This window comes from Bos mutus, chromosome 5 (genome assembly GCF_027580195.1).
Source record: "Bos mutus isolate GX-2022 chromosome 5, NWIPB_WYAK_1.1, whole genome shotgun sequence".
NCBI classification, from domain to species: Eukaryota; Metazoa; Chordata; class Mammalia; order Artiodactyla; family Bovidae; genus Bos; species Bos mutus.
This window is the reverse complement of record NC_091621.1, coordinates 24,521,007-24,548,311: the sequence shown is the minus strand read 5'-3', so window position 1 is coordinate 24,548,311 and position 27,305 is coordinate 24,521,007. Positions and strand designations below refer to the sequence as shown.

Genomic DNA, 27,305 nt, shown 5'->3' with positions numbered 1-27,305 from the left:
CTGAGTGACTAAGCACAGCACGGCACATCTCCTGAAAATATTGAAATGCAATATTTGATGAATTTTGAGGAAATGAGAATTCATTCTATGAAAAACATTATACAGAACTGCTGTTTTATAGGGGGAAAAAAGTGTCTTTAATACATACTTAATCAACAGACCAGCTCAGCTAAGGTAATTATTTATAAACATGTATTAAAATGATCTCTAGTTGCTACATTCTTATATAGCAAGTAGTTTAGGGAAAAAAGAAAGATTTTCTAAAGAAACAGTGTTATTGAAAAACATGAAGCAACAATAAAAGAATAAACAGAGGCCAGGGGCAGCCTAGTTGAATCACAGTTCTATTGTTTCCATCTAACCATTTTTAAAAAATCAAAGTCTTTAAAAATAGCTGGAGTGGCGATGAGCTCTTTCTCTACTGACTAACCTTGCTCGTTTCTTAAGACAGTGAAGATAATTCAAACGAAAAGCAAATTTAAAAAAGGAAAGTCACTGCTATCACATTGGTAGTTCCACCTCATAGAGAATGGACTTATGACTGAAATAAGCCTTGGAATTAAAAAAAAAAAAATGTACAGTGATTTAAATAAGGAATTCTCTGCAAGCCAGTGTGATGGTTGAAATAATAAACTGAGGTGTTATAAATGACATGGTCTTCGAGATTATGTCAATAGGTCAACTTGGAATAATACTATTTACTCATTTAAGAACATACAGGTACTCAATTAAATAAGGTCCATCTGATATTACTGTCAATAAGATAACCAAAGAAAGCATGGGCTGAGCCACTGTCAATGTGTCTTCCAAGATGAGAATGGAGAAGTGAAAATTCAGTTTGGAGCTACTTTGGAATAATTACCTGCTGCATGAACCCTAATAAGATATAACTGTTCCTTTTTATTTTTACACATGTATAGTTTTGAAAAGTGAAATTCACTATGGCAACAACATCAAGCTCCAAGATGGTACTTCTACAAGATAATTACTGGGGAAAATCTTCTTTCTGGTTGAGTAAAGAGGGAAGAGAAGACAGAAGTACATGCAGACCTGTGAGATTCCAATTTGCTTGCACTGGAGAAACTTGCAGGAAGAGCTACACCTGCTTCAAAACGTGGCTATTTCCATAAGATGGAGTTCCAAACTGGAAAAGGCGAAGAAGAGGGCCTTGGGGATGACCATTTGAAATCCCTAATAGTTAAGCATACTTGTGAAAATATTAGGGGCTTCCCAGGTGGCATCAGTAGTAATGAACCTGCCTGCCAATGCAGGAGATATAAGGACTGGGGCTCAATCCCTGGGTTGAGAAGATCCCCTGTTGGAGGAAATGGCAATCCACTCCACAGTTCTTGCCTGGAGAATCCCATGGACAGAGGAGCCTGGTGGTCTATAGACTATGGGGTTGCAAAGAGTCAGAAATGACTGAGGGGACTTAGCATGCATGCACATGAAAATATTAACCTTTCTATATAGATACAGAAAAATAGATGAATTAGAACATGACCATCCATTCTTTTTTTTTAAGATACTTTGCTAAGCCATAAGGAGGTTCCATGGGTAAATCTGGGCTGCCTGGTAGGTTTCACAAATTGGCAAAGATCGAGTGTACACAGGTTACCTGTATTCCACTCCAATGAAGCTGGTGAGGCACCTGGAATCACCCTAAACCTCCTTCTGAAAAAGACTAAAACAACTTCTAGAAGGAACCATATGTTTAGTTGGTTTCCTTCCTATTGGAAACCTACAATTTGTTGTCTGAAACAATTTGCTCCCATTGAAAAGACAACGGTTAAAATTTCCTGAATATTTGCCTCATGTCATTAAAGACTTTACATGTTCACCCAACGTGTCTCAGCAAAACTGACAAAGCCTTCAGTAAAGCAGCAGACTTTACAGAGCTTTAAATTATATACATTTTTATATATTTTGTTACTTTTATGCTTTATGTATACACTTATTATTCACATATTTATTAATTTTGATTTCTAACTTGTAAAACAAAAATAAGCTTTATCTGAGATCTATGAAAAGTATTAAGGATAAATTCTTACTCTTATGCACAATTAGCTAGTGTCAAAAATAGAGCAAGACCCAACTCCAGGTAAATGCAAAAAGTGAAGGAAGGACAATTGAAAAATTATTACAAATTTGGTCTGTCCCATTGTCACTTCATTCACTAAGCAAATACTTATTAAACACCCACTGTGTGCACAGAGCTATAGTAAGGTGTTATTGGTGTTTAGTCACTAAGTTGTGTGTGGCTCTGTCGAGAACCCATGGACTATAGCTTGTCAGGCTCCTCTGTCCATGGAATTTCCCCAGGCAAGAATACTGGAGTGGGTTGGCATTTCCTCCTCCAGGATACAAAATGGAATCTCATTTATTATTTGCCATTAATTGGCTTACTTTAAACAGCTTTATTACTTATCTTTTTATGTATATGATTTTTGAGTTCTATAAAGCAGGGACGATATGTTTAACCCCACAGGTTAACCCCATGAAGTCCCTTGTCTTTTTTTTTGTTCCTGTTTTTGGCTGCCCTGCTTGGCATGTGGGATCTTAGTCCCCTGACCAGGGATTGAACCCGTCCCCCCTACACTGAGAGCTCAGAATCTTAACCACTGGACCACTAGGGAAGCCCCTAAAGTCCCCTGTGTTTATTATGGGGCTTACAATGATAATTTCCTGAGGATGACTATAATAAATTATAACTTATGTGAAGTTGCTCAGTCATGTCCGACTCTTTGCGACCCCATGGACTGTAGCCCACCAGGCTCTTCTGTCCATGAGATTTTTCCAGGCAAGAATACTGGAGTGGGTTGCCATTTCCTTCTCCAGGAGATCTTCCCCACCCAGGGATAGAACCTGGGTCTCCCACACTGTAGACAGATGCTTTACCATCAACTTAGTAATGTTATAAGGCTGACATTTAAATATATATGTACATATACATATATTTAATATTACACATATTCACATACTTTATATGACTAATTAGACACTAAGCTTTCTACCAAGCTCTCTCTGTATCAGTACGAGAAATTAAACTTTAATGTATGTGACTCACTAATAATTACATTAGAAGTCTCTCTTTTTCTCTTTCACTCTGGTCTATTAAAATAAATACCAATCTTCCCACACCTGACTTCTAGAGTGACTATATATAGCCACATACACTCAGCCTAGATTCAACACAAATTAAATATTAAGAGAAGGAAATAAACCTTTTCTGCTGATAACTGGCCTACTTGGATTTCCTAGCGCCATTCACTTCTAACATGCCTGGCAACATAACTGCACCCAGAGGACATGGTGTAGATACTGACATGCAGGTTGGACACATTCGTTTCTTGGATGCTTTTCCTGAGATAGACTGTGTGCTATGAACTGAAAATACAGTGAGGGAGGAGACAGAGTCCTCTGTGTGAAAAAGGGTAAACAAACAATTATAGTACACTGTGAACTGTGTTCTCCTCAGGGAGTGTACAAAACTCCAATGATGGCAAAGAGGAGGGGGTGGTCATTTCGGGAGACGGAGAACCATATTTGAACGGGGGTTTGGGAGGTGTGCGAGATTTGTCCAGATGGAGACGAAGGTCAAGAATACAACAATCAGAGCAGAGGCGTGAAATAACCAATAGAGGTTTCAGAAAGACTAGGCTTTCCGTGCTAACGGAGCGAAGATTACAACCAGAAGACGATAAGAGGCAAGATGCGAAACTAAGCCTAATGCCAGAAGCGACATAAGAAATGTAGACTTCTGCCCTTGGGTGAATGGAAGCCATTGGAGGCATTTGGTCTTGGAGACCGCACTTGCAGGAGTATTGAGGGGGTTGGAGACAGAGGACTAGAGTCAGCGGGGGAAACTAGCAGGAGACCAGTGCAAAGAATTCAAGGGAGGGATGATGAGGGCCTGAACAAAGGAAGCAGCAGTGAGAATGGAGGAAAAGAAAACTCAAAACATATGGTACAGTAAATAAATGACAGGACTCTGTGCGTGTTGAAAATGCGGAAAGAAGGGAGTTCAGGGTGATCGGATGAGTGACGGCACACTCACGATAGCTATGGGTACAGTGCTCGAAATGGAGATAACAGCCGAAACACAGATGTCAGGAGTCTACTCAGAACGGACACATCTAGTGAAACATAGTGGGTTCCACTTGTCTCCCTGGAGACAAGATATGTGGGAAGGGCAGGTGAAAAGAGAAGCACCTAGCAGCTCCGAGGAGCTTTCGGGAAAAAAGAGCAAATGTCAGGACTAGATTTTGTTCTGGGAACCAAGGAGAGAGAGAGTGAAACAGGGAAGAATGGTTTCCTGTTTGAATAATTCTTCAAAAAAGACATCAGGATGAGGACCGAGACGCGTCCCTAGGATTTGGCAGCCAGCAAGTTCCTGATGAAGTCGAGTGCTTTCCGTGGGATGAAGGGGATGGAAGCCAGATCACATCTGCCTCAGGGGTGAATCACAAACCTGACGAGGTGGGAATATTTTTCACTTTGGGTACTGTTGCCTCCTTGATATTTCAGAATGGCTGCAGCTTTAGGCCCTGAAAGCTCCGAAAGTGATGATGCTGAGAAGTGCAAACAAAACCGCAGTGCACAGATGGCATTAACACACCAAACAGGAAGGTGAAATATACTGATCATCATCCAAGGTTATTCCACTATCCCTGAGCCTTTTTGAAGAAAACTCCCCGGGTAAGACACTGGCAGAGGCTGCTGGAAGAGGTTTTCAAGAGATCCTAAAGGGCTTCCCCAGTGGTTCAGTGGTAAAGAATTTGCCTGCCCACGCAGGAGACATGGGTTTGATCCCTGATCTGGGAAGATCCCACATGCTGCGGAGCGACTAAGCCCGTGTGTCACAACTATTGAGCCTGTGCTCGAGAGCCCGCAAGCCGCAACTACTAAGTCCATGTGCTCTAACTACTGAAGCCTGTGTGCCCTAGAGCCTATGCTCTACAACCAAAGAGGCCACCGCAGTGAGAAGCCAGCACACCATTACTAGAGAGTAGCTCCCGCTTCCTGCAACTAGAGAAAAGCTCGTGCAGCAACAAAGACCCAGTAGAGCCAAAAAATAAAAATTAAAAACAAAGAGATCCTAAGCTCATTTGACATTGTTCTGTGGAACTGACAGCCTGAGTGTGAACTAAAAATGGGATATGATTAGAAAAGGAATGCGGCTCTTTAACCTAAAGAGAAAACCATACTTGCAGGATCCCCATAGAAAAGGGATATACTAATGGATAAAACATATTCTACCTCATTATTCTTTAGCTTTGCAAATCTAGATATATATAGAACATTCAAGATTCTCAAGAGAAGGAGGGGGAAAAAAACCTGAAGGCAAAGCTACAAGTTTCTTGCTTCTAATGAAGTTAAACTCATTTTCCATTTGCACAGAAAAGGAAGAAAGCCATATAAATGGATTAAGAAGGCCAGAAAGACACAGTCCAGCCAGGGTGAGCAAACTTTTTCGTGAAGGGCCAGAGAATAAATATTTTAGACTTTGTAGGCCAGGTGGTCTCTGCGACAACTGTTGAACTCTGCCACCGTAGTGAGAAAGTAGTCAGACAGGACACAGGATGTGAACAAGTAAGAGTAACTGTATCCCAGTAAAACTTGGTTTCTGCATAATGAAACTTGGTTTCTGCATCTTACTTGATTTTCACATCTCAACATATTACTATTATTCCTTTTTTCAATTATTTAAAAATATATAAACCATTCTTTAAAAAAAATTAATTTGACCACACCGGGTCTTAGGGCTTCCCAGGTGGCACTTGTGGTACAGACTCTGACTGTCAGTGCAGGAGACGCAAGAGACATGGGTTCGATCTTTGGGTTGGGAAGCTCCCCTGGGGATGGAAATGACAACCTGCTCCAGTATTATTGCCTGGGAAATGCCATGGATAGAGAAGACTGGTGGGCTATACTCCATGGTGTTGCAAAGAGTCGGACACGACTGAGAGACTGAGAAAATGGGTCTTAGTTGCTGTGTGTGGGGTCTAGTTTCCAGACTAGGGATCGAACCTGGGCCCCCTGCACTGGGAGCTTGGGAACTTAGCAACTGGACCACCAGGGGAGTCTTAAACCAGTCTTAGACTGCAGGTCATGAAAAAACAGGCAATGGGCTGGCTCTGGACCGTGATTCACTGTTGACTCCTGTGCTAGAAAACCCTCATCCAGGTCAACCTCTTCCATCAGCCTAGATTTAGTGAATTCAAATTTATGTGTGTGGAACCCACTGATCTGTAGATACCATGGAATTTATCTATTTGACAATTTACAGAAACCTGGTTTTCAGAAGTCCCAAAGGCTTTCTCACTGTGGCCCTGGGTTAAGCATTCACCTTGATGCTGAGTGCAAATTACAGTGAAGCTAGGGGCTCTCCATTCAATTCTTCATCCATCCACCAAGTATTCACGAAGTAATAATGGTTTCTGCAGAGCTTGGGAGATATTAAAGAAAGCAAAAACCGCAGTCCAAATCCTCCAAAGTCTACATCTATTGGTGACAATAGACTCATGTATCAAAACAGTGATACAATAAATTCTATCAAGTTTACAAGAAGTAAAGGGAGAGGACTCATTGCTAATACTTAGACCAGACGGCTAGAAGGAGGAAAATCCTTTCAAGATAGTCAAAGCATGTGATTACCAGCTCCTGGCATTAGAAAACTATACAAATCATCTTATAAAATGCTGTGTGTGTGCTTAGTCGTTCAGTCGTGTCCGACTCTTTGCGACCCCATGGACTATAGCCTGCCAGGCTCCTCTGTCCATGGGGATTCTCCAGGCAAGAATACTGGAGTGGGTTGCCATGCCCTCCTCCAAGGGATCTTCCCAACTCAGGGATCAAACCCAGGTCTCCTGCATTGCAGGTGGATTCTTTACCATCTGATCCACCAGGGAAGCCCTTATAAAATGTTAATTACCTGTATTTTAAATACTTTTTAAAAATGATGTTTTAAAGGAAATGATTATAGCAAATAATTCTAATGCATTGGTCATGAGACAATCTATGGTTATTGATATAGGCTTCTGACTGACTTTTTTTCTGAATCAAATCAGATGTATCATTCTCTTATGACAAAGTCTTTAATAGCTTCCCATTTCCTATGATGCCTGATCTCTGTGAGCATGCAGGGCATGGTCTTCATGACCTATATTATCACTTCCTTCCCACACTATGGGCCTAATTTATACTATCCCATACAAACTATCTGTTCTCACTTGAACACGCCCTACACTTCCTTGCCCTCATTGATTTGTTCCTTCTTTTCACGTAGCATGGAAGGCTTTCTCCAGGAACTTCATCTTCCAGCCATCCTATTTAAATCCCAGATACTCTTTAGGGCTCAGCTTGAAGTGCCATTTATCTTCTTGATAAAACTTTCCTTATTTTACCTAGTTGGAATACAGGCCTAATTGATCTTTGTTTACGATTTACATCTTGGCAAAAATATTTATAAAATACCTACTTTATAAGACTCTTAGAAAGATATAATAGTAAAGCAAGATAATGTTTGCAATGCACCTAGCATAGCTCCTGGCTCATAACTGGAGTTCCAAATAGAAGTTTCAAGTGTATGCATATCCACCCTTAGATTTTAAGTTCTTAATGCTAAGAACCATATTTTATTTACTTACGAACCTATTAAGTGCTCAATAAATGTTTATTAAATCTAATTGGAATATTGAGCACCACATTTTTGCAAAGCATAACCAATACTTTTAATCTGAAAGCCAAGTACAAGAAAGACTGAAAAGTATAAGATTTTCAGATTTTTCTAATTGGATTGGCCACATAGTATTGAAAAATCATGGGTTTGTGAGTATGATAGATATGGACTCTAGACTTATTTTGTTACTCCCTAACTTTTGCCAACATTCATTGGATCACAGAAAAAGCAAGAGAATTCCAGAAAACTATCTACTTCTGCTTTACTGACTATGCCAAAGCCTTTGACTGTGTGGATCACAACAAACTGTGGGAAATTCTTAAAGAGACGGGAATACCAGACCACCTTACCTGCCTCCTGAGAAACCTATATGCAGGTCAAGAAGCAACACTTAGAATAGGACATGGAACAATGGACTGGTTCCAAATCCGGAAAGGAGTACATCAAGACTATATATTGTCACCCTGCTTATGTAATTTATATGCAGAGTGTAGTGTTAGTCAGTGTTGTCCAACTCTTTGCGACCCCATGGATTGTAGCCCACCAGGCTCCTCTGTCCATGGAATTCTCCAGGCAAGGATACTGAAGTGGGTTGCCATTTCCTTCTCCATTATATGCAGAGTACATCATGCAAAATGTCAGGTTGGATGAAGCACAAGGTGAAATCAAGATTGCTGGGAGAAATATCAATAACCTCAGATATGCAGATGACACCACCCTTGTGGCAGAAAGTGAAGAGGAACTAAAGAGCCTCTTGATGAACCTAAAAGAGGAAAGTGAAAAAGCTGGCTTAAAAACTCAACATTCAAAAAACCAAGATCATGGCCTCCGGTACCATCACTTCATGGCAAACAGATGGGGAAACGATAGAAACAGTGACAGACTTTATTTTCCTGGGCTCCAAAATCACTGCAGATGGTGACTGCAGCCATGAAATTCAAAGATGCTTGCTCCTTAGAAGAAAAGCTATGACCAACCTAAAAAATAAAGTAAATAAAGTGAAGTCACTCAGTTGTGTCCAACTCTTTGTAACCCCATGGACTGTAGCCTACTAGGCTTCTCTGTCCATGGGCTTTCCAGGCAAGAGTACTGGAGTGGGTTGCCATTTCCTTCTCCAACCTTCTCTTTATATTAAAAAGCAAACACATTACTTTGCTGACAAAGGTCTGTCTAGTTAAAGCTATGGTTTTTCTAGTAGTCATGTATGGATGTGAGAGTTGGACCTTAAAGAAAGCTGAGAGCCGAAGAATAGATGCTTTTGAACTGTGATGTTGGAGAAGACTCTTGAGTGTCCCTTGGACTGCCAGGAGATCCAGTCAGTCCATCCTAAAGGAGATCAGTCTGAATGTTCATTGGAAGGACTGATGCTGAAGCTGAAACTCCAATACTTCGGCCACCTGACGTGAAGAGCTGACTCCTTAGAAAAGACCCTGATGCTGGGAAAGATTGAGGGCAGGAGGAGAAGGGGACAACAGAGGATGAGATGGTTGGATGGCATCGCTGACTCAATGGACATGAGTTTGAGCAAGCTCCGGGAATTGGTGATGGACAGGGAAGGCCTGGCGTGCTGCAGTCCATGGGTTGCAAAGAGTTGGACACGACTGAGCGACAGAACTGAACTGTGTATTTGTGCAAATTACTTCAGTTTTCCGAAACTCAGTTTCATTTATAAAATTATGTCAATAAGGTACCCTTTAAAGGTTTATTCTGAGGCTTCTAGAATATACCCTGATATTTGGGAGTCACTTAATAAGTATTGATTATGAATATTAAGTGGGACTATGTTTAGATGCCCCATTTACATTACTTACATTGAGAAAAGACGCTCAAATAGTATATACCAGAATGAAATGTGCACTGTATTTCTTGACCATTCTTGTTTTTAAATTGAAGTATAGTTGATTCACGAAGTTGTTAGTTTCTGGTGTACAGCAGAATTATATATATATATATATATAATATACGATGTATATGCATATATAAAATAATAAATGTATTTCATATATATTCATATATATGAAAATTCATTTCCATGTTCTTTTCCATTATGGTGTATTACAGGACACTGAATATAGTTCCTTGTGCTATACAGTAGGGCCTTGTTGTTTATCTGTTTTCTATATAGTAGCTTGTATCTGCTAATCCCAAACACCTAATTTATCCCACTCTGACCCCTTTCCCCTTTAGTAACCATAAGTATGTTGTTATGTCTATGAGTCTGTTCCTATTTTGTAAACAAGTTCATTTGTATCATATTTTAGATTCCGCATATAAGTGATATCATATGGTATTTGTCTTTCCTTCTCTGACTTACTTCACTTCATATGATATTTTCTAGTGAAAATTGCTCGATTGTATCCGACTCCTCGTGACCCCCATGGACTTGTAGCCTGCCAGGCTCCTTTGTCCATGGGATTATCCAGGCAAGAATACTGACGTGGATAGCCTTTCTCTTCTCCAGGGAATCTTCCCAACCCAGGGATCAAACCCAGGTCTACCGCATTGTGGGCAGACTCTTTACCGTCTGAGCCACCAGGGAAGCCCATGATAATCTCTAGGTCCATCCATATTGCTACAGATGGCATCATTTCACTTTTTTTCATGGCTGAATGGCTAACATCCCATTGTATATACACACCACATCTTCTTTATCCATTTGTCTGTAAATGAACATTTAGGTTGCTTCCATGTCTTGGTTATTGTAAGTAGTGCTGCTATGAACATTGGGGGTATGTGTATCCTTTCGAAATAAAAGAGTTTGATCATTCTTTCTTAAATACAGAAATGGAACAGGAATCTCTAGCCCATTTTATAGGGAGGAGTGGTACAATGGAGGGTAGTTTACTATGATTGCTGAGGAGTTACCCCATTGACAGAAGGTAACTTCAACTTCTCCCCAATTATGTCAGCAGATAGCAAGAGAGGAGTGTGGACTACAATGTCAGGTTAGACTTGAGGATCAATCAACCTATCAGTTCAGTTCAGTTCAGTCGCTCAGTCATGTCCAACTCTTTGAACTGCAGCACGCCAGGCCTCCCTGTCCATCACCAACTCCCAGAGTCCACCCAAACCCATGTCCATTGAGTCGGTGATGCCATCCAACCATCTCATCCTCTGTCATCCCCTTCTCCTCCTGCCCTCAATCTTTCCCAGCATCAGGGTCTTTTCAAATGAGTCAGCTCTTCACATCAGGTGGCCAATGTATTGGAGGTTCAGCTTCAACATCAGTCCTTCTAATGAACACCCAGGACTGATCTCCTTTAGGATGGACTGGTTGGATCTCCTTGCAGTTCAAGGGACTCTCAAGAATCTTCTCCACCACCACAGTTCAAAAGCATCAATTCTTCTGTGCTCAGCTTTCTTTATAGTCCAACTCTCACATCCATACATGACCACTGGAAAAACCATAGCCTTGACTAGATGGACCTTTGTTGGCAAAGTAATCAGATGAAACTTCAAAAGCTATGATAACTACCATCTGTTGGGTAGGGTCCCTGAAATACAACCATTATGTTTTATTTTCTAGTCACTGCTGTCATCTTTCTCAGTTGCTCTGTGATCTACCATGTTCCTCCTCTGGCCTTGCTCTGATTTATGTATAGATACATGATGACAATAGCAGCAGTACCCTATTTCAACTGATAAATATATATATATAGCCAAGCTAACCTGGCCTAGGGAACTCTACACACAAATGAATCAAAGTCTACTTGGTAGTGAGTTGAGTTCAGCAGGAGTGTTAGAAAACAGTTAACAGTTTTCTAGACTCATTTTAGTGAGCCATTTCATCAGCTGAGTGTTTTGCAAAGGTTTCTGCCTCTTTGATTAAGGAAGTGTAGCAGCTTACTGGGCTTCCCTGGTGGTTCAGTGGTAAAGAATCCACCTGCCAGTGCAGGAGATGAGGGTTCGATCCCTGGGTCGGGAAAATACCCTGGAGAAGGAAATGGCAACCCACTCAGGTACTCTTGCCTGGGAAGTCCCATGGACAGAGGAACCTGGTGGACTACAATCCACAGGGTCACAAAAGTCGGATACGACTTAGCAACTAAACAACAACAACAATAAAGCAGCTTACTAACGTCAATCTCTTAAAATATATGGAACAGGAAATCAATGGTAATCTATTAGACTAACTGGTACACAATGTGTTGGTGGTTTGGGACAGCACTGGCACTTAAAATACAATAGTATCTGTAATTTGAGTTTTGGCACAAATTCTTGAGTTAATTTTTAATTTCCAAATGCCACGATTCCATTAGTTTATCAAGAATAACCAAAAAAGGGGGACTTCCCTGGAGGTCCAGTGGTTAAGACTCTGTGCTTCCAATGCAGGAGTGGGGAACTAAGAGCCCACATGCCTCATGGTGTGGTCAAATTAAAAAAAAAGAATAACCAATAAAACCCACGAATCACCTAGCTGATAGCATTAAGACTAACATAGATTAATTAAAACTAATCTATGGGAATGATGCTAACATTCCCATAGATTGTAATGAGGATTCAGGTAAAAGAGCTAGGTGAGAACATGCAAGACCAGTACAACCTGGGTTTTTTTCCTGATGTATCAGCATTCTATAAACTATCATTTAAGATGTACTGAATTAGATAAGAACCATGGAGAAAATAGTTAAAAAAAAAATTCTTGCCTCGATTTTTCTCCATATTCAAGGTAAAGGGGGCTTTGGGCCCAATTGATGCAACATTGCCTCCGTCCTCCCTTTCCTGTTTCACATTCTGACACAGCCAAGCCTGGAACGTAATCTGACACCTCCCTGATGCTAGTGGACTGCTTCCAGGATGATAATTTAGTTTTCATTCTTCATGTGCTCTGTAAAACCACCTACTGCTAGAAAAGCTCTTTGACGTGTTCTTCACTCTAAGAACAAATGAAAATGGCATTTTGAAAAAAAAAAAAAAACGAAGCCAGAACAAAGAAGTCAGAAACATGATACTGAGAGGTCAGGCACTTATCTGCACTGCAAGTGCCTCAAAGAACTTAGCAATTTAACCACTAGTTTCCTCCTGAGACTTGACTGTCACAAGAGATCCTTACATTTCCAATGGCATTCAACAGAATTCTCTCCCCTTTCAGTGAGGCCAGCGGCAGAAGGTTACTGGATATTTGTTCTTTCTCAGACTCAGAGATTCCTTTGTGAGCAATGTTGGACGGAGAAAGAGCTCAAAAGCGAGTGGACATAGGAAGACAAAAGGGACAGGACTACAGGTACCTGTGACACTTGTTTCCATTTTGAGCTGTGGCCGGTGGCAGAGTAGAAGGCCAGTCTTTCATGGATGTAGCAACATGGCGCCCAAGTCCCTTATTCCAGCTCTTGGTAAACACTGCTATAGAGTAACAAGGGACCTCAGGGAACATATAAGAAAGAGATACTGCATTCTCAACCTCCAGGTGGTTCCAGTCTTCTTCAGGTGACAAGTTTTACGTATGTTAACTCCAGTCTTGTCCTCACTTCCTCCAAAACTCCGCCCAAAATTCTCCTGCAGGCAGCCTTACTGACCAATTGCTCATGCCTCAACTCTGTGTTCCCTACAAGACTCATATCCTCCCCTTTCACACAACTGGAACTTGGCAGAAGTGTTCTTTGGTTAATTCCTGTGTGCTCAGGCCAACTGATTTGTCAGTATCACGAGGATAGGGTTTTGGTCTTCTCTTTCCTTTGTGTCTGCTCACAGTAATTAGCTCTGTAGCTTAAGCATAATAAACACTCACTGGCCAGCCAATTCCAACTCCTCCTGCTCAGATACCATTCCAAGTGTTCTGAGTCCTGGCTCTCCCCAGAAGAATAAGTTCCTAGAGGTTCCTCTTCCTGAGAAGATCTCAAGGTTTTCATGCTACCTTTGTTTCCCAACAGAGGAACATGTTCTCAACCTACAAAATATACAACCAACGATGAAGTCCATAACATCACAGAAGATGTCAAAGGAAGATCTCAGAGGAAGAAGTTGGAAAAGAATTCAGTGCCTTGGGGGCTAGACCTCTGTTTATCATCAAAACAGGACAAGTCACTTCTTCACAGTTCATGCCATCCACTACCTCATGAGCACCAGCTAAGAACAACAGCAGGTCCTAATTCACAGTGTCCACATTTTGTTGTTGTTATATGAGCTGGTAATTCAACCCACAACTAAGGAATCTGCTGCACCGCATTCTACCTCTTTCTTCACATATTCTGTTTCCCCCTCTACTATGCACTTCTGCAGTGCGTAGAAACCGGAAAACCAGAAGTGAGTTCTCCTTTCCCATCCCTACACACATACTTTCTGTCTCTCTCATTTCTACAGGAAAAACAGCAGCAGAAAGAACAATCTGACTCAGATGGGTTTAAGGGGCACAAGGCCAAGCAGTGCTGATACATGTGGTCTACATCTCAACTAAGTGCCAGTGATTTTATTTTCTGAGTTAGCACTGCTAAGAAGAATGACTATTTTTAATAATGACTGCTTTGATCGCTTTCTTAAATCTGTGCTGAAAAATAAAAGGTGGGCTAAGGTGGGAGAGGTAACCTTTATTATATTTTAAAGCTTACAAACACTCACATAGGTATCACAAGAATAGACAGAGTGAATCCTGTCACCTTTTTCCTGCTTCTTATAATATCTCCAACAAATCCTTGGGTATTCTGACTATTGCATTCTTCATAATCCAAGGGATAAGAAAAATAAAGCTGAATGCTCAGCAAGCCCCTTCTAACCCCCCACCCCTCGTCCCCATCTGCTGTTAATGTCAGCCAGACCACCAGATCTACCAGCTATGAGGCTGGCTTAGTCTCACTCGGGGCTCTCAGTTCACACGGCACCTCCTCCACGATGCCCACCCAGATTGCCCTATCTAAAGCAGCCTCCCCGACTCCTCTATTACATGAACATGGTTCACCTCTATCCACAGCTCTCATCACGGCAAGAAATGATCATCTTTATTCTTGAGTAACTAGGCCGCTGTTCATAGTTCCTCTTTAGAATGTAAGATCCATGAGAGCAGGGGCCTTGAAGTGCTCACCAGTGTATCCTCAATATCTGGTCGGTGCCCAGGATTAGCACTGATAGGAGAAAGGTGAGCTGAATGAGCAAATAGCTCTCCTTAGGGATGATTCTTGGTTTCCATTCTTTCTTACACATTTCAGAACTTTTTTTCTCTCCAACATAGAGGCCTGCCCTCCTTGCACACAAATCAATTATAAGTAAATCTGATGTGATTCCCTAGAATTCACACATTTGATGCTCCATCATTTTAGCCATAATGACAGTTTGAATATTAGTGAAAAAGATGTGGATTCAGATGCTTAGTGCAAGTGTCTTCCCATCTTGGCAATGGGGAAATGGAAAAATGTCACTCTGGTGCATTCCACATTGTATTTCCATTCAAATAGGAAAACTTTAGAAAGTCTGAGGACTAACTTAGATTTAAATTTAATATAACTATTTTAAAACAGCAGCTATAATATTTTCAGTGCATTCACACTTCATTTATATACAGTGCTTTCATTTCTACTTATAAATGTTTAGTATGAAATAAATTGACATGTACACACAGCTATATTTAAAATAAAATGCCTTTCCATGAAAAAAAAAAAAAGTTCACCATCAGAAAATCAAGCAAAAATACACTAATGTTCAAAAAAACTGAAGTGAGTAAAATACATCCCACTATTTCTGATCCCAGTTAAATGAGCTAGGAAATAAAGGCCACTGGCAATTGTATGCTGGGGCTCAAGTGGCCAGTGCACATGCGAACAAAAGCACGTCTACTACGTGTGTTAAATGCAGACACCATAGGACATTTGCAGGGTATCCTAGGGGAAAAAAAGGATATACAACATTATAATATTAATGTCATTATTTTAAAGCATTTTTCCAGTATGTCAAATATTTCCCTGTACTTAAAAAAATGAACATTGCTATTAAGGTAACAAATCTAGCGATCTCTGCCAAGTGCAGGGTGAACACGAGCTACCTACAAAATATACAACCAACGATGAAGTCCATAACATCGCAGAAAATTTCAGAGGTGAGAGAAAAAGCTATTATTTTCCTAATAATCATAATTCTGTTGCTAGCTATGGAATTGTTGACTTTGGAGCACTCCTCAATTAAATTAACCCGTGAGTCAAAAATTATCATCTTGGTAGCTATGTGGTATTCTTCAAATCTCAAATCCCTTGCTTAAGTTTGCTTTTCTGAAAAGCACTTACCTGCCTCTCTGGGTTGTTATAAGAATTAGGAATCCTGGAGCCCAAAGAGTCAAAGTATGGCCAGCTAACAGCACAATGGAAATGGGCTCGACTTAGTTACCATGGATACCTCAGACATAAAGGATTCCTATTGGAGGTATTCATCAGCAACCACTAGCACAAAATCCCACATGCTGCCTGGACCTAAATATGGTCATAAATGTTTACTGCGCATACATAAGACCCATGGAACTAAGACTGCAGAGCTGTGGTGGGGGAAACCGTGTTTCTTTCCTTCAGTGGATTTGAGTATCCCATTTTCCATCTGGAGAAGCGAGTTTTGTTTTGCAATTAGCTCTACAGAATAGAGCCTTTCTGTTGCATTACTGAAACTGTTCAGCCAGTCTTAGATGCGAAGTCTACTACAGGTCAGAGAGACTGTGGTGGGCACAGATCCTGGCATTCTGACCCTTATGATCCTATTCATGTGAAAACCCTTCAGACCTTTTCTTGTGAATGAGTCCCAAATTACAACTCAGTTCCTCATCATCTGATCCGTGCAAAGGATATCATCTTGGCGGGCCCTTTTTTTTTTTGTCTTTGAAATCTAATGATCCTGAAAGCTAAGGCTGTCAGTTTAATCAACAACACCCCAGGGACATTTCTCTCTTCTTTACATTCACATCTGCCTCAGAAAGGAAGGTGCAATCAACTGCTGGCGCCAGGACTTGCACTTGTGCCCATTTTGCTCACCAGTATCAGTAAACCAACAAAACTGCTCCATTCTGCAAAGCTAATTGCACAAGAGAATTTAACTTTTCCAGATGGAAAAAGGGATGTCATAGATAGGAGTTAATGATCTGGCCTCCAAAAGGATTCTCCTTGGTCTCATTCCCTTGCTGTCTTTGAGCGCTGATGGTATCACCAGGATGCAGGGCTCACTGCTGTCTGCGGTGTGCTCATTTCAGTGAGTCTGTGGAGAACTTAAAGACCATGAGCTGAGCTTGGGTGAGGAAGGGGCCAGGGAGTCATACAGACGTCCTGTTCATGGTGCAACCACTGGGCCATAAACCATCCCTAGCAGCCTATTTCATCTCCTTTGTGTGTAATGCTCCCATATTCCCTTTCTTCTCCACTTTCTGCACCACCTCCTTTTTTTCCATCACTTTTCTTTTTCCACGTTTTCTAGTGATCTTTATCCACAGTCATGGCTTCACTTACTACCACAAATAGCCCTCGTATCTTTATCTGTGGCTCAGCTTCCTTTCTCAAACGTCATCCATACATGACAAGGATATGATTATTTCATCTCTACTTGGAACTTATCTAAACCCACTCTTCTCCTTCCTGGGTTTTTTGTCTTTTAGCTATGGGCATATGGCCACCCTCCAAGAAGCACTAGACTCATGCTTCTGGTCCTTTACACTTACCGCCTTCTAAATGTTTGAAGCACATGAGATTTCTAACAACCGGCTTCTGTTTTGTACAACCAGAAGATTAACTATTTGAAAACAGTATTTTAAATGCACTTTCAGGAATAGTTTTTCTTCACTTCTTATGTAACATAAAAATGTGAAAGTACTTCAAATACTTAAGCCTATTGGTAGTCATGGTGGTGGTGGGCTCCCCAGGTGGCCCAGTGGTAAAGAATTTGCCTGCCAATGCAAGAGATGCAAGTTCAATCCCTGAGTCAGGAAGATCCCCTGGAGTAGGAAATGGCAACCTGCCCCAGTAATCTTGCCTGGAAAATTCCATGGACAGAGGAGCCTGGCAGGCTACAGACCATGGGGTTGTAAAGAGTTGGACATGACCAACTTGGATACCACATGGTCATGATAGGGATTGTGGGAAGCAGGGAGAGAAGTGGGTAGAGAAAAAGCTATTTTCTGTTGTTTGAAGTTGTATAGGGTGTGCATATGTGTTTTGGTAAGTTTCTTGCAAGAGTCTGAGAAAAAGTAAACATATCCAATGCTTATTCTTTTGTTACCACCCTTTACAATCTAAAGTCTCATTGTGCAGTTAGGAACATGCCCATGCAAAATTTTTAAATGTCAATTAATTAAATTTTAAAGAATTGTCTATTCAGAAAATAGTTGCAATATTTCTTTACTGAATTTACTCTTAAGATTTTACCATTTTGTTTACCATGGACATATAAGATGCTTAAATCAAATATACAGAAATCTAGAAGACAGTCAAAAGGTACAAACTTCCAGTGATAAGTCATGAGCATGTACTTACAGCATAGCAATTATAGTTAATGATAGATGTTAACTAGATTTATTATGGTGATCCTTTTGCAATATACACCAACACTGAATCATTATGCAATACACCTGAAACTAATATAATGTTATATGTCAGTTGTACCTTTTAAAATTACAATATAATTTTTAAAAAGAAAACTAATTTATTTTCTAAATTCAGTGTACCATATATATACAGAAAAAGGATTAAAAACAATAAGTATATTCACATATAAATTTTGCCACATGCAACTTTCTTTTGTCCATCCCAATCAACAAGTGTTACTTCTTTAAATGATCTTTTAAAAGTCACTCAAACACATTTTTTTGGTTTTTATTTGGAGGAAAATTCCCCCAAACAGACACAGCTCTCTCCAGAAGTGCAGAAGAGTAGGCTACCATGTTATCAATCTTGTTTGGCAGTTTCATCTTAGACTGTGTCCCTGAACTAAACTTATAAACTTAGCAAGATTTTCTACATTTTGTTATCTTTGCAGGTATTTTTCTGACATCTGCTTCTAAGTCTACTCTCTACTTTGTAATCTCACTGAATGCAGTGGTGGAGCTAATGTCACTTATATTTATGTCTCTAAGTATTGGATCCAAGAGATTAATAGCAGCGGTAATTCCTCTGAGTACTATAATTAATGGCATAAACTGTGGAAATACTTGGGAAAAAAAAGCTTCCAATTACACAGTTTTAAGAAATCATCTTTGGGGAATGACCTAAGTTGCCCAGCCATAAGCATTTTAAATTTTATTCAACAAATATGTATTAAGCAACTACTGTATACCCCTGTCCTGGGTTTTAAAGAAAATGCAAAACACGTGGTAGCTCTTCTCAAAGAGTATAAAACTGCTAAACAGAGATGGGAATTATTCAAAAAGTCTCAGTACAAAGGAAAATGGATCATGCTTTAAGCAAGGCACTAACAATGTATGTTCATATTCAGGGGTGAGACAGCCCACTTTTGACCAGGAGAGTCAGGGGTTACTTCATAAAAGAGTCGTGTCTAGACTGGACGTGGAAGGCTGGAGAAGATTTTCAGCAGCTGGACATGCGAGAAAGAGATTCCAGTCAAAGTGAAGGTGAGAAAGTGTCTGCCTTGTTCGTGGAATAGGAAGCTTATTCACTTGGCTACATGTATGTGAGGAAAAAAACAGAGCTCAATAGTTCTATTTATGAGACTTGAAAAATTTATAATTGATTCAGGAGCTATTGGCAGTTCCCAAACAGAGGAATGACCCGATAGAGAAGTGACATGAAAGAAAAATCTGGAAGTAACTGAAGAGCACAAATGCAACAAGATTAGGAGAGGCACAAACTGCGTGTGTGTGTGTGTGTGTGTGTGTATAAAATTTAGGCAGACTGTAGGCAAGGGGATTATAGGATTTACCCTCCCAAGCTGGACACCTTGGAGACTGGCAGGGGTCCTACTGGTAGTTACACTGGAACAGGCAGCATAAACTGAAACTGTACTGAAAAAAAACCATGACATACAATCACCTTAATTCTGAGGCACTAGTGTGGTATTTTAAGAGGTAATGGTGTTATACCTTATAAACTACCCCATTTAAAACAGTTTGAAAGTTTCCAACCCTTTTCTAAATAAAATCACACTCTTTTGTAATACCTCCCATCTCAAAGCCATAAAGTCCTTCAGGAAAATCCGTAAATGGCTTACTCCTGGTTAATGCTGGATCGTGAGCTGTCTGTTCCCTATAACACAGAAAACTCTGGTTCTTTCTACTCTGTAAGCCCTTAGAGGAGATGAAATGGACTGTTTTCTTTTTTAAAAAAATGTTTGGCTGCACCACGAGGCATGTGGGATCTTAGTTCTTCAACCAGGGATTGAACCAGCACCGCTTATAGTGGAGGAGTAGTATCTCAGCCACTGTACAATCAAGGAAGTCCCAGGACTACGCTTTCTTGGTCTCTATACTTTCTCCAGGTCTATGCACAGAGGCCTCTCGATTTTGTCATCTCGAACTAGGCAAGAGACCAAAGGCAAAATATGGCAAAGTTGAGGTTGGAGGGCATTAAGGTCCCCTCCAGGGGAAAAAGACACAACAGAATTGATATGCAGAGTACACCATGAGAAACGATGGACTGGATGAAGCACAAGCTGGAATCAAGATTGCTGGGAGAAATACCAATAACCTCAGATATGCAGATGACACCACCCTTATGGCAGAAAGTGAAGATGAACTAAAGAGTCTCTTGATGAAAGTGAAAGAGTGAAAAAGTTGGCTTGAAGCTCAACATTCAGAAAACTAAGATCATGGCATCTGATCCCATGACTTCATGGCAAACAGATGGGGAAACAATGGAAACAGTGACAGATTTTATTTTGGGGGGCTCCAAAATCACTGTAGATGGTAACTGCAGCCATGAAATTAAAAGATGCTTCTTCCTTGGAAGAAATGTTATGACCAACCTAGACAGCATATTAAAAAGTAGAGACATTACTTTGCCAACAAAGGTCTGTCTAGTCAAAGCTATGGTTTTTCCAGTAGTCACATATGGATGTGAGAGTTGGACTACAAAGAAAGCTGAGTGCTGACGAATTGATGCTTTTGAACTGAGGTGTTGGAGAAGACTCTTGAGAGTCCCTCAGACTGCAAGGAGATCCAACCAGTCCATTCTAAAGGAAATCAATCCCGAATATTCATTGGAAGGACAGATACTGAAGCTAAAGCTCCAATACTCTGGCCATCTGATGTAAAGAACTGACTCATTGGAAAAGACCCTGATGCTGCGAAAGACTGAAGGTGGGAGGAGAAGGGGATGACAGAGGATGAGATGGTTGGATGGCATCACCAACTCAATGAGCATGAGTTTGAGTAAGCTCTGGGAGTTGGTGATGGACAGGGAAGCCTGGTGTGCTGCAGTCCATGGAGTCGCAAAAAGCTGGACATGACTGAGCAACTGAACTAAACTGCACTAAAGGTAAAAAGGACAGATAATGGAGGCAAGGCAAAGATATAATGGATCCAAGATGACTGCACTGACCAATACAGTAGTCACTAGCCATGTGAAGCTATCTAAACTTCAATTAGTTAAAATGAAATAAAACCAAATATTTAGTTCTTCAAATGCACCAGCTACATTTCAATTGTTCAAGCAGCCACATGTGGCTAGTAACTTCCATATTGGATGGCACAGATACAGAACATTAACAGTTCCATCAACGCAGAATATTCTATTTGGCATTGCTGCTCCAGAAGAACTGGGAGAATCCTAGCACCTTCAACAAAAGTGAAAGAAAGCAAAGGAATAGTCAGAGAGGCAAAGCGGCATCTATGCTTTCTGTAGATGGCAAAAGTTGAGGAGATGGTGAGAGAAGCAGAATGGGGAGATGTAAAGACCTCTGACAAAGTAGGCTCAAGAAAATCTGAGCACAAATGAGTCTACCAACATGAACAATGACTTGTAGGCTACAAGCAAATTTGAAGAAGTGGGACAGGAAATTGCGGGCCAAATAGGACAGGACTTCTTAGCTTGATTCCTATTGCTTTTAGTGCACATCTGTGTCCTGCAATATTTCAAATTCCCCACTGAGTCTGGCCTACATCGGAGGTTTGACAAACACAGAGAGTCACTAACAGGTGAGACAGGTAAAAACGGCCCACAGGCTCACGCCTGCATGATGCTGACCACATTTCTCCATCAGGGCAAGGATGGCAATATTCCAGGATTGTTCAGGTTCTCCCTTTTATAACTTTTAAGAATGTTTCTAGGTTGGCTCTGCTAATAACTGAGATGAAAAACAGTGCCAGATGATTAAGATCAGAAGGAAAAATACAAAAAAAGGCTACTTTTTAAAAAGAGAAAGGAGCATGGAAAGCGGCATTTTGACACTTTGGCTTCATTTTTAAGAGTTTTTTGTGTGTTTTTTGTATTAAAGGGTTTCCCATAGTTGCAATATTTAATATAGATTTTTTAAAAACCCTGCAGTGCTGAAAAACTAAGTTGTGCATTGTTGTCTCATGGATTCACTATGGAAAAGTATAAATATAAGCCTGTCTCTTATACAAATGACAGCAAAAAAAAAAAAAAAAATCAAAGCAGCACAGCAATTTATTACAGGGCTTAAAATGTTTTCTTTCAGTGTTTCATTCTAAAAGAAAAAGTATTATCACAAAAATGGAAAATGAACTCTTATTTTTTTTTCCTTTCAGCCCATGTGTGAAACCTGAATATTATTTGAAGTTGATAACAGAAACTGATGTTTTCAAATATGTCAGTGGAACACAATACTTTGAAGCCTTGAACCAACGTAGAAATTAAGGAGTCAATTTTTTTTTTTTGAGCAGGAAAGGTAGAGAACTGTATAACTCCAGTTATAAAACATATGGAATACTAAAGGATGATTCAAACAGTCTGACTTACAATTGTATGTATACACAGTCATTTTCTCGAATTAGTACATACCATTGGAAACTGCATCAACCCATAAAAGTAACTCATACACCTATTATGTTTTTCCATTTTAAGCTTGTAATAGCAGTAACGACCTCAGCAAAAGACATTTCCTCGGAATTAATGGCTGGCTGGGAGGCAGAGCCAAGGGCCACTGGTTCCTCCCAGCTGGTCATTAATCCTCAGGAAATGCCTGCACCTCCATCATTATTGCTAAAGCACCATTATAGAAAATTCTCACAGTTCTAATATATGGAAATTTGAGGCTATTTTGCAAGCCCATGGTATTCATGTTAGTTAATAGGCCACCACTGAGCACAGAGGACGTAATTATCAAAACGACAGAAGGGAAAATGTTGTTCTCCTAGGTCTGTAAGATTATAGGAAATGGGGACTAGCCTTATGGGAAGAAGTCAATTTGAAGCTAAAAGACATTAATTTAAAGAGAGATTTGGAATCACATATATAAAAGTTAATAAAAGACACAGCATAAAAAACAGCATACATTCCCATTACTTGCTTTAAAAAAGACTTTTTAAAAAAATGTACAAATTAAGGTTATATGGACATTTCCTCCAAGATCGATCAAATAATGCTAAAGAGAATGAGGTCAGGAAGAATGTTTATGAACACAAATGACTGTATTCAACAAGGGAAGTTCAGGGGAATGCAAACAGTGGAGAGTGCTGACTGCAGGTAGGATTTCTTTCTTTTTAATTTCTACTTAAAAATTGTACACACACCATGAAATATCTTGAGCATACATTCTGTTCTAGACTTTATTACCACAAAATAATTTTTGAAAAATTTGTTTTTTGTTTTTATTTTTTTAAATCTTAGCTAGAGGCTTTAGCACATGCAAACAAGCATCTAACAACTGAAGGTAAGACTAAAGTACTACACAAATACAGTGCTAATGTTCTGTGACACAGTTTTCAATTCTTTACAAAAAACTTTTATTGGCTTCCAGGCTAAACTGAAAATTAGGTGTTTTCAGGTCTATTCATTCCCTCCTTTAAATAAACAGGACCCAACAAATGGTTTCAAAGTGGGGAATTAATCCAATAATCACACCCAAAACAGTCTATAAATCTTTTTAATGTGTTATTGTAACAAACTACAAATATTGGATATGATGCTTTACACTTAATGAAACTCACTACAGTTCTCATGGTGTGTTACAAAGCCTGCCTAGTTCTAAATATGGTTTGGAAGCTAAGTAGACCTATTATGGATTGAACTGTGATCCCTTTCAAAGATGCTGAAGTTCTAACTCTTTGTGCATCTATGGGGAAACAGGGTCTTTGTATATGTGATCAAGTTAAGCTGGGGTCATTAGGGTGGGCCGTAATCAAAGATGGGGCTCCCCCAGTGGCGCTTTTTCATTTGTAGTGGTAAAGAAACCACCTGCCAATGCAGGAGACCTAAGAGACTTGGGTTCGATCCCTGGGTTGGGAAGATTCCCTGGAGGAGGGTATGGCAACCCACTTCAGTATTCTTGCCCGGAGAATCCCATGGACAGAGGAGCCTGGCGGGCTACAGTCCCTAGGGTTGCAAAGAGTTGGACATGGCTGAAGCAACTTAAACACAACACAATCAAAGATGACTGGTGTTCTTTCAAGAGAAGAGACATGAGAACACACAGGAAGACAACAGAAGGAGAGACTGGAGCGATGCAGCTAGAAGTCAAGAACATCAAGAGTTCCCAGTAGCACCAGAAGCCAAGGAAGTGGCATGGAACACAGTGTCTCCTAGAGCCTTCAGATAGAGCATGGCTCTACTTTTTTTGGACGTTTGGTTGCCAGAACCATTAGAGAATAAATCTGTGTTGTGTTAAGGCACCGAGGTTCACGCTCCTTTGTCACGGCAGCCCTAGGAAACGAACACAGGACCTGAAGGAAGAGGTGGCGCCACAGGACTGTCAACACTACAAATGGAAAACCAAGACAAGACTGGTGGGGTGACAGGAAGCTGCTCCCTGCAGTGAAAAAGCAATGGACTAGGAATCAGGAAACCTGGTTCTCGTCCCAGCTAACGAGGTTGTGTGACCCTGAGCTGGACACTTAATTGTTCTCAGCTTTCATACTGTCACCTGCAGAACATGAGAGAATTCAATTATTTAATCTCGAAGTCTAGGGTTACTGACGCGCAGATAAAGCAGCAGACAGACCAACATTTTCATACTTACAAAAATCACTCTTCGGGCATTGCTTTGACAAGGTCTCAGTGACAGACAACAGGACACAGGACCGCTGGCTCTCGTTTGCCACTTCCATGGTCACACCAGCGGTTTCTACCACATTTATTTGGTTCAAGTCAGGTCCAAAGAACTTTGCTATGGAAGTAATAGTAGCCTGTCCTGATACTCTTTTATAGCACTTTCTTTTTAATACATAGTTTTTCTGCCTGTCCAAGATTTTCAAAATGTCTCCATCTGATTCAAAAGTAAGCCTGTGTTTAGACAAGATGATTGTTACCACCCAAAATAAAGGATGTCACTTGCAAACCATGATTTTTTAATTTCACTTTGCCAATAGGAAAAGTACTCATCCAGAGAAGAAAACAAGCACTTTATATGCTGTGACTTAGTTGGGATTTAGGATCCAATAGGACAGTGGCAATAAATATAGTACATGTGTTCTCTAAATGGTTGCCATAGTGATCAGATTTACAGCTTTTTGCTCATTGGTTTTCATGTCCAAACATCCGCATCATCACCATAAATTCTGGTCATCTAATCAAACACTCAGATTCCAGGAGTGACTAGTGTAACATAACAGACCTTCATCATTCAGAAATTTTCATATTTACAGTTGGAGCTATTTACAAATCCAGTTTTTCTCAGATTGGAGTATAGGATACTTAGCTGGTGAGGCATCCTGTCCATCTGCCTACTGTTTGCATCTCAGTTTAGCTTTGCTCTGTGTGTGTGTGTGTGACAGGTCCAATCTGTTTTAAAATTAGGGAATGTAATGCTATTGTGAGGCTTCTTAGGTGGGCACAGTGGTAAAGAATCTGCCTGCAATGCAAAAGACCCAGGTTCAATCCCTGGGTTGGGAAGATCCCCTGGAGAAGGAAATAGCTACCCACTCCAGTATTCTTGCTTGGAGAATTCCATGGACAGAGGACCCTGGTGGGCTATAGTCCGTGGGGTCACAAGCAGTTGGACACGACTGAGCACACAAGTGCACACACACATACACACCTTATTGTGGCATTCTCAAGTGTATATATTCCTACAGGTCTCACGATAATGGGATTCTACTATAGTTCATTGTGGAGACTGGGCCAGATAGGCAAAGTGCAATTAACAGGACATCTCCCCCAGTGAATATCTGTGTGAAGCAAGGTTCTAGGGGTGGGTGGGGGGAAGTATTTATCCACAACCTCAGGTCTCTGGAGACATGTTTCAGTATAACTTACTAGGGCAAACAGGTACTCACGTCAGCCTGTTGTTTGTGGCCTGGGGAAAAGCAGGTGTGTTACACTCCTAGGCCAACTCTTTGCTTCCTGGCCTCTGAAATTGGCAGAACTCTTAATACAGTACAAAAGCGTAAGTTACTCCAGGCAAGTAGTTAGCTGTGTGCCAAGCCCACCTATGATTCTGTCTGGGCCAGCCAGCCCTTTCTAATGAGGGAATGTGAAAGAGTAACTACACAGCCACAGACAGGAGCCACGGGCCAGATTTCCACTCTCCACCTCCCTACAGTCACACAGAGTTCCTGTGTGTTTAGGAGAGAAGACACATCTCCATGTCTGTCATCACCGGATGTGCTGAAAACTCTCAAGCAACTGACAGTCTTCAGAAAGAATACCTCTGGTGGTGGATACAGGAATCCGCACAGGTGGTAAAACTGTACAAAGCTGAAAACACACACATACATACACAACTGTGTTCACACAGAGCTGGAGGAATCTGGGGGGAATGTACTCATACAATATCCTAGCTGGGACATTGTACTACAGTTTCACAAAATGCCACTGTTGAGGGGGAAATTCGACAACCTGAGAGAGGAATTTTTCTGTATAATTTCTTGTAACTGCATGTGAATCTGAAATTAAAAAGTTAAAAAGAAAAATAAGAATATATTTTCTAAAATTTAAGGTTAAGGAGGAAAAAAAGAAGAAAAGGGGTCTAATTTTTCTACCCAGAGAAAGAGCAAGAAAGAAATTTTTTATTTTAAAAATATCTGTAAATGTGTAAAGCTGTCAAAAGCTTCCTTTCCAGTTTGATATTTTCCCTATTTAGAAATTTGGAAGCAAATGAGGGGGGCCTTCCTTCTGATCTTTTTTTGGGGGGCACAGAGTGAGGTCAGTAAAATGTGGAACACCAAGAGTCTCAAAACATGTACCCCCATCAGCTATTTTTCATTCTGAATGCTTTCAAATGTCACAATATTATACATAGTTTATCAATTTTGCATTAAGCTAAAACTCATTAATCCCGTAAGAGGTCTTTTTATGATTCATGAGAAGCCGTGCTGTAAACCAGTGCAGCCATCTTCTTAGACTTACATTCCCTCACGACTGCCTCAGCTTTCTCCGTGGATTTTAACTGGGGAGTCAGATGCTATGGTGGTGTTCTCAAATTTGGATATTCCTATTTGAGAACCAGGGAGAGACAGGAAAAGTAGCTAAATTTATTGAGCGCTCACGATGTGCCAAGCACTGTGTATTGAGCTGCCGAGACCAGGAAGGGTGGGACCTGTGTGTGGTGAGGGTACAGGCTCATGCCCCAGACATGACATCACACCACCACTCTGCCCACT

The 27,305-nt window shown here is 40.6% G+C and overlaps 1 protein-coding gene and 1 long non-coding RNA gene across 2 annotated transcripts in view; one reads left to right on the top strand and one right to left on the bottom strand.

Moving 5' to 3' along the window:
- Positions 1–25,130, top strand: part of LOC138987815 (uncharacterized) — a 30,234-nt gene extending 5,104 nt beyond the window's left edge. Inside the window, exons 2-3 of the long non-coding RNA XR_011464109.1 lie at positions 19,067–19,202; positions 22,296–25,130. This is a non-coding gene — a long non-coding RNA (uncharacterized lncRNA). The remainder of the gene's footprint in view (positions 1–19,066; positions 19,203–22,295) is intronic.
- HMGA2 (high mobility group AT-hook 2) overlaps positions 1–27,305 on the bottom strand; it is a 144,475-nt gene that overhangs the window by 86,456 nt on the left and 30,714 nt on the right. The window lies entirely within an intron of this gene.